Consider the following 10,608-nt stretch of genomic DNA (forward strand, 5'->3'; position numbering starts at 1 on the left):
TCAATCTTAATATTCTGAAAAGCATGTCATTTATATACATCCATGCATAATCTGTCCTGCTACATTAAAAAGTAGGGAGACATTTGAGGACAACACTAGGTAAAGTTTTTTTTTCATTTTCCCCAATTTTTTATAACATCTAACACACACAAACATCAAGCAATAAGTATCTTTTATTTATTTCTACTACTTCTAGAGCAAAACCTGACATATTCATTGTTTTATTTTTAACAGCTAAAATTAAAAGACAGAATAAATAGTCAGTTATAAATATTAGTACAACAGATTCTCTGAACACAAAGTCACAATTTGTTCCAGATACAAAAAGGCTTCCCCAAAACAGGGAACAAAATAATAACTGAGAAAACAAAGAGCTTCTGAACTGCACGCAAAACAAAGAAATACAATTTTGAACATGCATTTTAACATTTACCTCCAGCACAATGGGGATGCAGAACTGAAGAAATTGCCTAAGAAAAGAAAATGAGCATTTGTATACCCTGCCTTAAAAAAAAAAAAAAGAGGACTACCAGATCTGAGCTGCAAAAAGCCAGACAATTTCACATTTTCTTATTTGTTTTGTTTTGTTTTAGATAGCCCAGGATCCAATAGCCCTCTTAAATAAACAGCAACATTCCTGTACATCTGCTGAGCTGTGCGTAAAGACATTGTCTAGCACTGGAATTTTTTAAATTTTTTTTAAACCAAACCATCTTGGGAAACCCAGTGAAAGCGAGGAAAATCAATTAACCCGACCTCTTCCATCCGCATGCAAGCAGCCGGAATAACGCCGCTCCCCATATAAGAAGCGCCTCTGCCATAAGGTTCTGCTTATACACCCGCAGCGCGCACACATCTTATCCTCTGGGCGCTTTGACTTCCCGACCAATCCCAAACCCGCTTACTCTGAAGTAAGACTTCATTGGCAGTGAAGGGAGCCTTACGTCCATAACCTTAAAAGCACCCCGGATGACCTCTATTTCCATAAGCCTCTATCGCCATCCTCCCCATCAGCTCCACGATTTTCTCTGCCCCGAACTGCAGCCTCTTAAAAAAAAAAATCGAAAGGCTCGCGCGCGGGGACGCGGCGTGTGGCGGGGGGGAGAAACTGCTCCTCCAACGACCGTCAGAGGCAGAAACTGCCTCAGTTTTCCCTTTGTTCTCCTGTCTCGTTGGTTGGGCTCGCTCCGAGGCAGCCCGGAGTCCAAAACTTTAAGCTTTTTTTCCCAGGAAGGCAGAGCTAGGAGTTCAGGAGCGACCCACAAAGGGAGGCGGGAGAAGGCAGGAAAAACGAAGATTTTGTAATAATAATACAAAGAAGAGCAATAATAATAATAATAATAATAATAATAATAATAATAATAATAATAATAATAATAATAATAATAATAATTTTTAAAAAGGACCATCGTCATGCAAAGTATGCCAGCCGGCGGGCAGCCTTCGGTGCTGTTGAGGAATTACGAATTACTCACTCCGCTCGGTTGCACGTTCTCGCAGAGAAGCGGGACGGGAGGCGAGCGGCCCGACAGCCGGCTCCGGCTGGGTGGTTCCCAGATGCAGATAACGATCTCTACGTCACCCCCGCCGCCTCCTCTCCCCCCACCTCACATGCGAACCCGCCCGGGCAGATCCCACTGAATGTGGAGCTCCCACCATTCCAAAAGCGAGGCCGTACGGGCGGCGCAGGCGCACTTCCCTTCACTCTTGGCTCTCTCGCTCTCTGGGCACCTGCTCCTGCCGCTCTCCGAGGAAGGACGCCCGCGAGCTCCCGGGAAGACGGTTACAAGAGCGGAATTCCCCAGCTTAAGCCCTGCGCGCGCACGGACTCGTGTCTCTCCCTCCTCGTGGCTCCGTTGTTTTTTTTTTTTTTACCGTGCCCGCGACCTCTCCTTGACACTTGAATCTCCCAAGGCACCGTTTAGGGAACGACCTGCGCCTTTCCGGTGGGTCAGGTTCCCAGGATGCGGAGAATGGCAATTCAAATCCAGTACGTCAGCTTCGGATCAAAGCCACTGGAGGGTTTTTTAAAAATAATAATAATAAAACAAGCATTAATTTTAAAGAAAAAAAATGGGAGAAAAAATGAAAGTGCAAACTATAAAGATGAAGAAAAAAAGGATATTTTATATTTAAAAATAGTCCCTGGTTTACCAACGAATTCACTACTATTAAATAAAACATTGTAGTATATTGCAAGGGTGGCTCAATGACTAAGGTGCTGAACTTGTCGATCAGAAAGGTCAGTGGTTCAATTCCCTAGCACCTCCGTTACTTGTCCCAGCTTCTGCCAACCTAGCAGTTCGAAAACGTAAAAATGCAAGTAGAAAAATAGGAACCACCTTTGGTGGGAAGGTAACAGCGTCCTGTGCGCCTTTGGTGTTTAGTCATGCCGGCCACATGACCACGGAGGCGTCTTCGGACAGCGCTGGCTCTTCGGCTTTGAAACGGAGATGAGCATCTCCCTCTAGAGTCAGGAACGACTAGCACATATGTGCGAGGGGAACCTTAACCTTTACTTTTTAATATATTGCAGAATCTCTGCCATAGTTAAAAATATTGCTGCTGTTGTTTTGATTAATAGATCAATTAATTGAATAGATTAATATTTGACTATAGGTAATCCTTGGTTTACAACCACAATTGAGCCCAAAATTTCTGTTGCTAACTGGCTAAGTGAATTTTATGACCTTTCTTGTCACAGGTATTAGATGAATCACTTTTAGTAAAACAATTGTTAAGTGAAGCTGGCTTCCCCCTTGTCAGGTCACAAAAATGGATAACATGACCCCAGGAGACTGCAATCGTCATAATTATGAATCAGTAACCAAGAATCTGAATTTTGATCATGTGTCCATGGGGATGGTGCAGTGATTGTAAGTGAAACAGGTCACTTCCTTTTTTCAGTGCCGTTATAACTTTGAATGGCCAATAAATTAACTGTTGTAAATCAAAAACTAGCTGTATTACCTTTTTCAAAACAGATAAAATACACATTTCCAACAGCCATTGTTTGACATCTGGAATAATATCACTTTTCCAATTTCTTAATCATCTTACATTCCTGATAATAGGCAGATTTCAAAGATTTGGTATATTAGCATCTTTCATTTAAATATGTTCTCATAAATCTATTAATATACATAAATCTATTAATATACACTAATACATTATCTCAAAAAAAGGTGCTAAATAATCACATTCCATATAATATGGGTTAGTTAGCCCTCAATTTATTATACCTCCAACATAGGAAATCTGGTGTCCAATCTTTAGAATACATTTTTAGGGAATGTAATCCACGCTAAATACAATTTTTGAAGAATTAATCTTAATCTCAAATCTATAGATACCATTTTAAAAGACACGAGGCCATTGAGGTGGCTTTTTGGGAAATTCCTGTTATTCAATCCATGTCTGAAATATCTCAAAAATATCCACTCTGAAAATGTTACAGGTTTTATTTGTTATGGATTCCCTCAAATAAGAAAACAGCTTATGTGTCTCTGAGCAGCAAAAGCAACTGATCCATATTTATACATTTGAACATGTTTAACTGAAGGTAAATTTATGAATTGGGAAGATTAAATTCAATTTGAAATCAGGAAAAATCCTTAAAGTAGTTGTTAAATGGTATTTAATTTAAAGTCTTAATTGCAGTATCTACAGTACCAGCACTTCCTCTTGACATTGTTAAGTAAATCACCATGGACATCATGTCATCATTTGCAATCTCCTGCTGGCTTTCCCACTGACCTTGCTTGGAAGAAGCTGCTGAAGTGGAATGCTGCAATGGCTGGACCTTTGAGGACTGATTGTAAGTATCACTTATTCAGTGCTATCATGTTCAAACGATCCCTGAATCCCCATCCTTAAGTAAAGATGACTGTATCACCAATTTTCAAAGTAGAATTTTTCCAAAGGGTTAGCTATTGATGAGCCTCATTATCAAAACTTAATTTACCGTATGGGCCAATAGGATTTCTTAATGCTCATACCTTTGGAAATAAAACATCTTTTCCTCCAGATGCTGTTCCCAGCACTTTCCTGGTTGCAAAGGAAATACATAATAGGTTTCCATCTTAGCCTGTGAGGAGTACTATTCAGTTATATTGGTATTCCACCAACAAACAGATAATTGATAAAATATTGGCAGAATGACCTTTTTGTAAATCAAGCTACCTTGTTCAAATGATAATCTCAATATAGCTAAAGGAAATCTTGGTGGTCCACTATCACAAATAAATTTCCTAAGTAACTTTTTTATTTGATATTAACATAAGAAAACCTCTCAGAATATAAATAAGAGATAATATTCATTTTAGTAACTTTAATTTTGCTCCACAAACGCAAAGGAATTTTAAGCTAATATTATCCAAAGTTATCTAATAATATCCAGTTCAAAAGGTTTCATCATATTTATTTCCACATATTTAGAAATACTTTTTTGCTACACTGTATAAAGCACAAATATTTGATATAATTAGTAATCACAAAACCCATCTTTTTACATAATTGTATTGAGTCCATAGGAAATAAACAAAATTAATCTCAATTTACTTTATAACCAGAATACTTTCCAAAATACTGCATAACCTTTATAAAATTAGAAAAAGAAATAGAGTCCAGAATTTCCAAAATATCATCAGCATATAGATACAGGGAAACAGCTAGATTAGGCCCTAGCCATAGCCTCTCATTCCAATGCAAGACAGGCTTCCAAGCTAACCTACATGTTTGGCCGATGAAACCCTATTTATGGGCTGGGCTATAAGCCCTAGTCACTTGGCTATCGGGACACTGTCCTGGCTCTTAGATTTTGGCAAAGTCAGCAATACCTTAGGAAGGAGCTTCCAAAACCCTTTCCCATCCTTTAAAAAAAAAAAAAAAACCTTTCTTCCCCAGAACCCACATATCTTCAATAAAATGGGAAGAACAGATATGCTGATTTTTCCACCCCAATTAAGTGCTGAAACTAAACTGCCATCTAAAATTAGGAAAGCTTCAGATAAAATAACATTTTATAATGGATCACCATTTGCTATGGGATTTGGAGGGGTAAAGAAAAGCATTCCTTGCATTGATTTAATCAAAAGTATATATATAAAATCATATGCAGGTCTTGGCGTATTTGGATCTTTTCTCGTGTAAGATTGAGAGTATCTTGGTGACATTTCAACGAGGTCCCCCTCACTATGTTCAGGCTGGTGCCTTTGGCTTCGTCTTTCTATAAATATAGGTGGGGGTGTGTGGAGTGCTGGCTTTGTTGCTGTAAGCGGATTGGTTGGCTGTGTTATAACATCTTGATTAGTTGAGGGAGTTGATGTTTGCAAATTAGTCGGCTTTTTCATAACATCCTGTGTGGCTGAGGTACTGGCTATGTGCCTATTGTTCTTTTGTGTTGTAACATTCTGGGTAATGGGCTGTGTGATGACATCCTGAGCTTTATTGTAGTGATATCCTGAGTCCTGTGCTGCAACCTCCCGGGGGGTTGGCTGCGTTGTAACATCCTGAGCCTTTGCGTTGCAACTTCCTGAGTTCTGTGATGTAATGTCCTGAGCAGATGGCTGTGGTGTAACATCCCGGGCTTTAGTTTGGCTCCGAGTTTGTGGTCTGGCCATGTGTTCATGGCGTATGTCAGTTTGCTTTTTGTGGGGGTTGGAGCGGGGTGCAGCAGTTGGTGATGCCGCCGTGGTTTGGCTTCTGGATGGTGGTTGCATTTGGTCTATGGGATGGGTTTGGGTTTGAGTCTGGTGAGGGCAATTGGTGGTTGTGTCCTGTGTTGTTCTGGTCCGGTGTCAGTTTGCGTGGCTGGGACTCATTTGTTGATTAGGGCTAGTTTCCAGATGTCTGGTAAGCGGGAGGTATTGTCACGTTTATTCATGTTGTGGGGGTGTTTCTCTATTTCGATAGCTTCCATAATTATTCTCAGTTTTGGAGATTAATTTGGTTCTTTCAAAATCAGTTTCATGTCCTGTTGCTTTAAGGTGCTGGAAAAGGGAGTTTTGACAAGTTACCCATGTGGGCAATTCCTAGACATGCAATTGAAAATATGAATATAGCACAAAAACAGGATAGAACCACCTACAGACAACTTCTCACTTTGGATAGGGGGGTTCTACAACTAAAATCTTTAGAGGTACTGAAAGAGAAGGTAGTTCAAACATGGTTCCAGTATGGCCAATTACAGGCCAGGTGGAAAATAGACCAAAAAACTGGTTTTATCCAAGTTGAGGATAATTTGTTTAAACAAATAAGAGATCAAAGTTTAATGCATATAAAGAGGATATATAATGTATTAATACAGATGGATTCGGAAACAGAATTAGTTAAAGATTGTATGATAAAGTGGGCTCAAAATATTGAGGAACCAATAATGTTGGACGCATGGGAAAGAATATAGGTAAGAAATGTGAAATTCACATTTCTGAGAGAAAACCTGAGAGAAAATTTTTATAAGATGTTTTATAGATGGCATTTAGATCCTAAAAATCTGGCTTCTATGTATCCGAATGTACAGCCTAAATGTTGGAGATGTGGTTCTCTCGATGCTACATATTTTCATATATGGTGGACTTGTCAAAAGGTTAAGGCATTTTGGATAAAAATGTGGTGGATTATGCAAAATATCTTTAAAAGAAGGATAAAGTTTACTCCTCAGTTATTTTTACTAGGTATATGTACTGACTTTACAGCGGTAGAGACTAATTTGGTTCTGCACCTAATAACGGCAGCAAGACTGTTGGTGGCGCAATACTGGAAGAAGGAAGACTTGCCTACAACTCAAGAATGGACATTGAAAGTTACAAACCTAGCCGAGATGGCTAAAATATCGGCATATCTTAAAGACCATTCAAATGAGAGATATAAACGAGATTGGAAAAAATGGATTGACTATATACAAAACAAATACGGGACTAAGAAATTCCAGATAGTTTATGCTTAAGATTAGGAATAATCTAAACTGCTCAAAGTTAGTGCAACAGGAAGAAGCTGAGTTCAATGTAGAGATCTTATCAACTTCTCTTTTTATTTCCTTTGTCTTAATATATTTTAGACTGTGTTTGTTAAAAATCTATACCGTGTACGGGCTCTGGGAAGTTGGGGGGGGGGAAGGGAGGTGGGGTGTTAGGGGGAGGGGGATATTTAGTATCTGTTAGATCTCAAAGCAACGCGACTGCACTTGTATACTGTTGCTCTTTAATCCCACTGTAAAAATAGGACAAGCTGAATACATTAATAGATAGTAGAAATACACCGAAGGGAGGAGTAGAGGGATAGAAGAAAGAGGGGTAGAGAGGGTGGGAGAGAGGATTGGAGGGAGGGTGAGAAGGAAGGGAGGGAGTGTACCGGGAGAGAGGAGTGGTAGAGGGGGAGGGGAAGTAGGGTAGAGGGGAATGAAGGAGGGAAGATGGAACGTTGGAGGGGGGCGTAAGAAAGGGAGGGTCGAAGAGGTACATTGGGTTTCTATTTTGGGGGGTATTATTGGCAAGAGGAATGGCTGTGTTTATTGTTTAATGTTATATGCCCCGGTTATGCACAGTATATATGTAAGGTGACCAGACGTCCCACTTTCAGCGGGACAATCACAATTTTTAATTATTTGTCCCGTGCCCCGCAGCGTGTTCAAAAAGTCCCGATTTTCCAAAAGAAAGAAAACAATTTTAAAAAGGACGCCGTTAAAAAAGAGTTTTTATTTCTCTGAAGTATTGTTCCCGATGTGGCCTTTAGAGGGCAGTGGTTTCCCACTCTCCGGTCAGCTCCCTCCCCTTCTGCACGTGCGCGTGCTGACACACACTGTTTTTCTGCAGGCAGCGCGCAAGGAGGAGGCTCGGTCCCGGGCCAAGAGGCTCAGCCGTCGGAAGGTTTTTCTTTTCTTTTTTTGCCTGCTTCTCTCAGGCGCCGCTCTCTCTGCAGCCATTTCTCCCTCTTTCTCCTTTTTGTCCTTTCTCCTCCTTAGCCCAAAAAGAGAACGAGAGGGAGAAAGAGGAGGTGTGGAGCAGATCGTGGGATCACTGGTTTCTGAGCTTGGTGGGCAAGGATCCCCCACCCCACCACCTCTTGAGGAAAGAGGAGGTGTGGGACAGATCGTGGGATCACTGGTTTCTGAGCTTGGTTGACAAGGATCCCCCACCCCACCACCTCTTAAGGAAAGAGGAGGTGTGGGACAGATCGTGGGATCACTGGTTTCTGAGCTTGGTGGGCAAGGATCCCCCACCCCACCACCTCTTGAGGAAAGAGGAGGTGTGGGACAGATCGTGGGATCACTGGTTTCTGAGCTTGGTTGGCAAGGATCCCCCACCCCACCACCTCTTGAGGAAAGAGGAGGTGTGGGACAGATCTTGGGATCACTGGTTTCTGAGCTTGGTGGGCAAGGATCCCACTATCTTACTATTTTATTTTTCTTTATGTACACTGAGAGCATATTCACCAAAGACAAATTCCTTGTGTGTCCAATCACACTTGGCTAATAAACTATTCTATTCTACTTTACTCTACTCTATTCATTTCTATTTCAATTCTAACAAGGGGTTTAGCTTGTCTCTCTTGAAAATGTAAGCCAGCATAAGGCATAAGGCAAGCTAGCCTTAACTTTCAAACAGTTCATTTAGTGACCAAAGTTACAATGGCATTGAAAAAAGTGTCTGATGACAATTTTCACACTTAGCGACCATTTTCACACTTAGCGACCATTTTCACACTTAGCGACCGTTGCAGCAGCCTCATGGTCACGTGATCAAATTTTTGATGTTTGGCAACAGATTCATATTTATGATGGTTTCAGTGTCCTGGGGTCATGTTTGACAAAATATAAAATTTTTAATCAAGCCCCCTGCCCCCCCCCCCCCCCCCCCCGGTCAATGGTGTCCCTCTTTACCAATCTGAAAATCTGGTCACCTTATATATATATGACTGTACGAAATGAAAATGGAAAATAAAAATGCATTTACCGAAAAGGGAGGACGTTTTTTCTTTTCTGACTGCGTTCTTGTGTTCTGCGATGCGTGCATTTATTCTCCCATTACTTTGTCCAATGTATGTGGCTGGGCAGATTTTGCATGGTATTTCATAGACTCCTTGATTTTCTACCTGGATCTTGTCTTTGGGGTTTCTTAAGATGTTGGCTATTTTTTGGTCAGTGCCAAAGGCTGTCTTGATATTGTGTTTGTGGAGAATTTTGCTGATTTTATCTGTGGTGCCTTTGATGTAAGGGAGGAGGGTGATACTGTTGTCCTGTTCTGTGTCTCGGTTCACACGCACACCTTATTACTGCCATCTCATCCCATCCTGGCAAGGAGGCATTTACTTTACATAAATCCAGTGGATTATTCACAACAACCATGATTCAGAAATCAGTGAAACTTGTTTATATTAAGTATCCTTTTAAACCAAAATGTACATTAATTTAATTTACATTACAAAATACAGAAATACATTTAAATTATTAAATGTTTGGGTGGGAAATGAAACAAAGTGCTGTAATTTAATACCACTAAGTCCATTTTCTGCTTTTCTTTGAAGATCTCTTACTAAAATATCAAAATGGATGCATAGTGAGACACATGCAGGGATTCCAGTGACAACAACAAGGATTGTGACAGGTATTTTCTCTATACCTTGTTTGCACATCTCACTTCATGTGAGTCTTTTATATGTTGTAATCTATTGTTTAATTTAAGTGCTAACAAGCAGATTTAACAGCCAGATGGAGCTTGAGCAAGCATGTCAAGCTGCACATTTCCTTCTCTCCTCTCCCTACTTCCTTCTGTCTGAAACAAAAAAACTAAAAGCAATTGGGGGAGGGGGGGTGGATGGAAAAATGTTAAAGAAAATTAATGGTAAGGAATATTCAAAAGATAAAATATTACTTTATTCCAGTCTACATTCTGTCCACTAGATCAGGATTGTAGAAATAATTTTAAGCCTCAGAAGAAGAGGAGGTCATACAGATAAAGGAAAATAATTCTATTGTTCACTATGTCCATATGTAGAAGATGCTAAGCCATTGGCTGTGGCTGGTCTTTAGACAAGGGAATATCCAAGTAAATGAAATCTATTATTTTGCCATATGCTTTTATATGATTAACCTGAAATAAATAAAATAAGAGTTTATATGTCATTTCAGAATTTAAGATTAATATCATTTAAAAAAAATATGGTTGTCTAAATTGCTGCAGAAGCTTCCTTTTCTTCTCCTTTTTTACAAATATTTTTTGAGTGATTGCATAACAGGGACGTGATCAATCAATGCCTGCAGACAATCTAAATATAGGTGCCCTGTATTTATTTGTTTGTTTATTTATTTATTTTAAAGTCAAAAGCCGTTCAATCCACAACAACAGAGCAGCTCATAACAGCTAAAACAAGGTAGATAAAATAATAACCAGTTTAAAAGAAATACATAAAAATGTACTTATTTTAAAGAATGACAGGGTAGACAAGAACAAGGGTCTTCTTCAGCACCATAGACATGGGCAAGGAGCCAGTTTTTCAAGGTCCTTCTAAACAACTGTGCAGTCAGGGCCTTTACAAATATGGACATGTGAAAGATATCCTGGTTTAATTAAACACTATCTTTTTTATTAAAATAACTACTATTCCATTTTA

This window comes from Thamnophis elegans, chromosome 8 (assembly GCF_009769535.1).
Source record: "Thamnophis elegans isolate rThaEle1 chromosome 8, rThaEle1.pri, whole genome shotgun sequence".
Taxonomy (NCBI): Eukaryota; Metazoa; Chordata; class Lepidosauria; order Squamata; family Colubridae; genus Thamnophis; species Thamnophis elegans.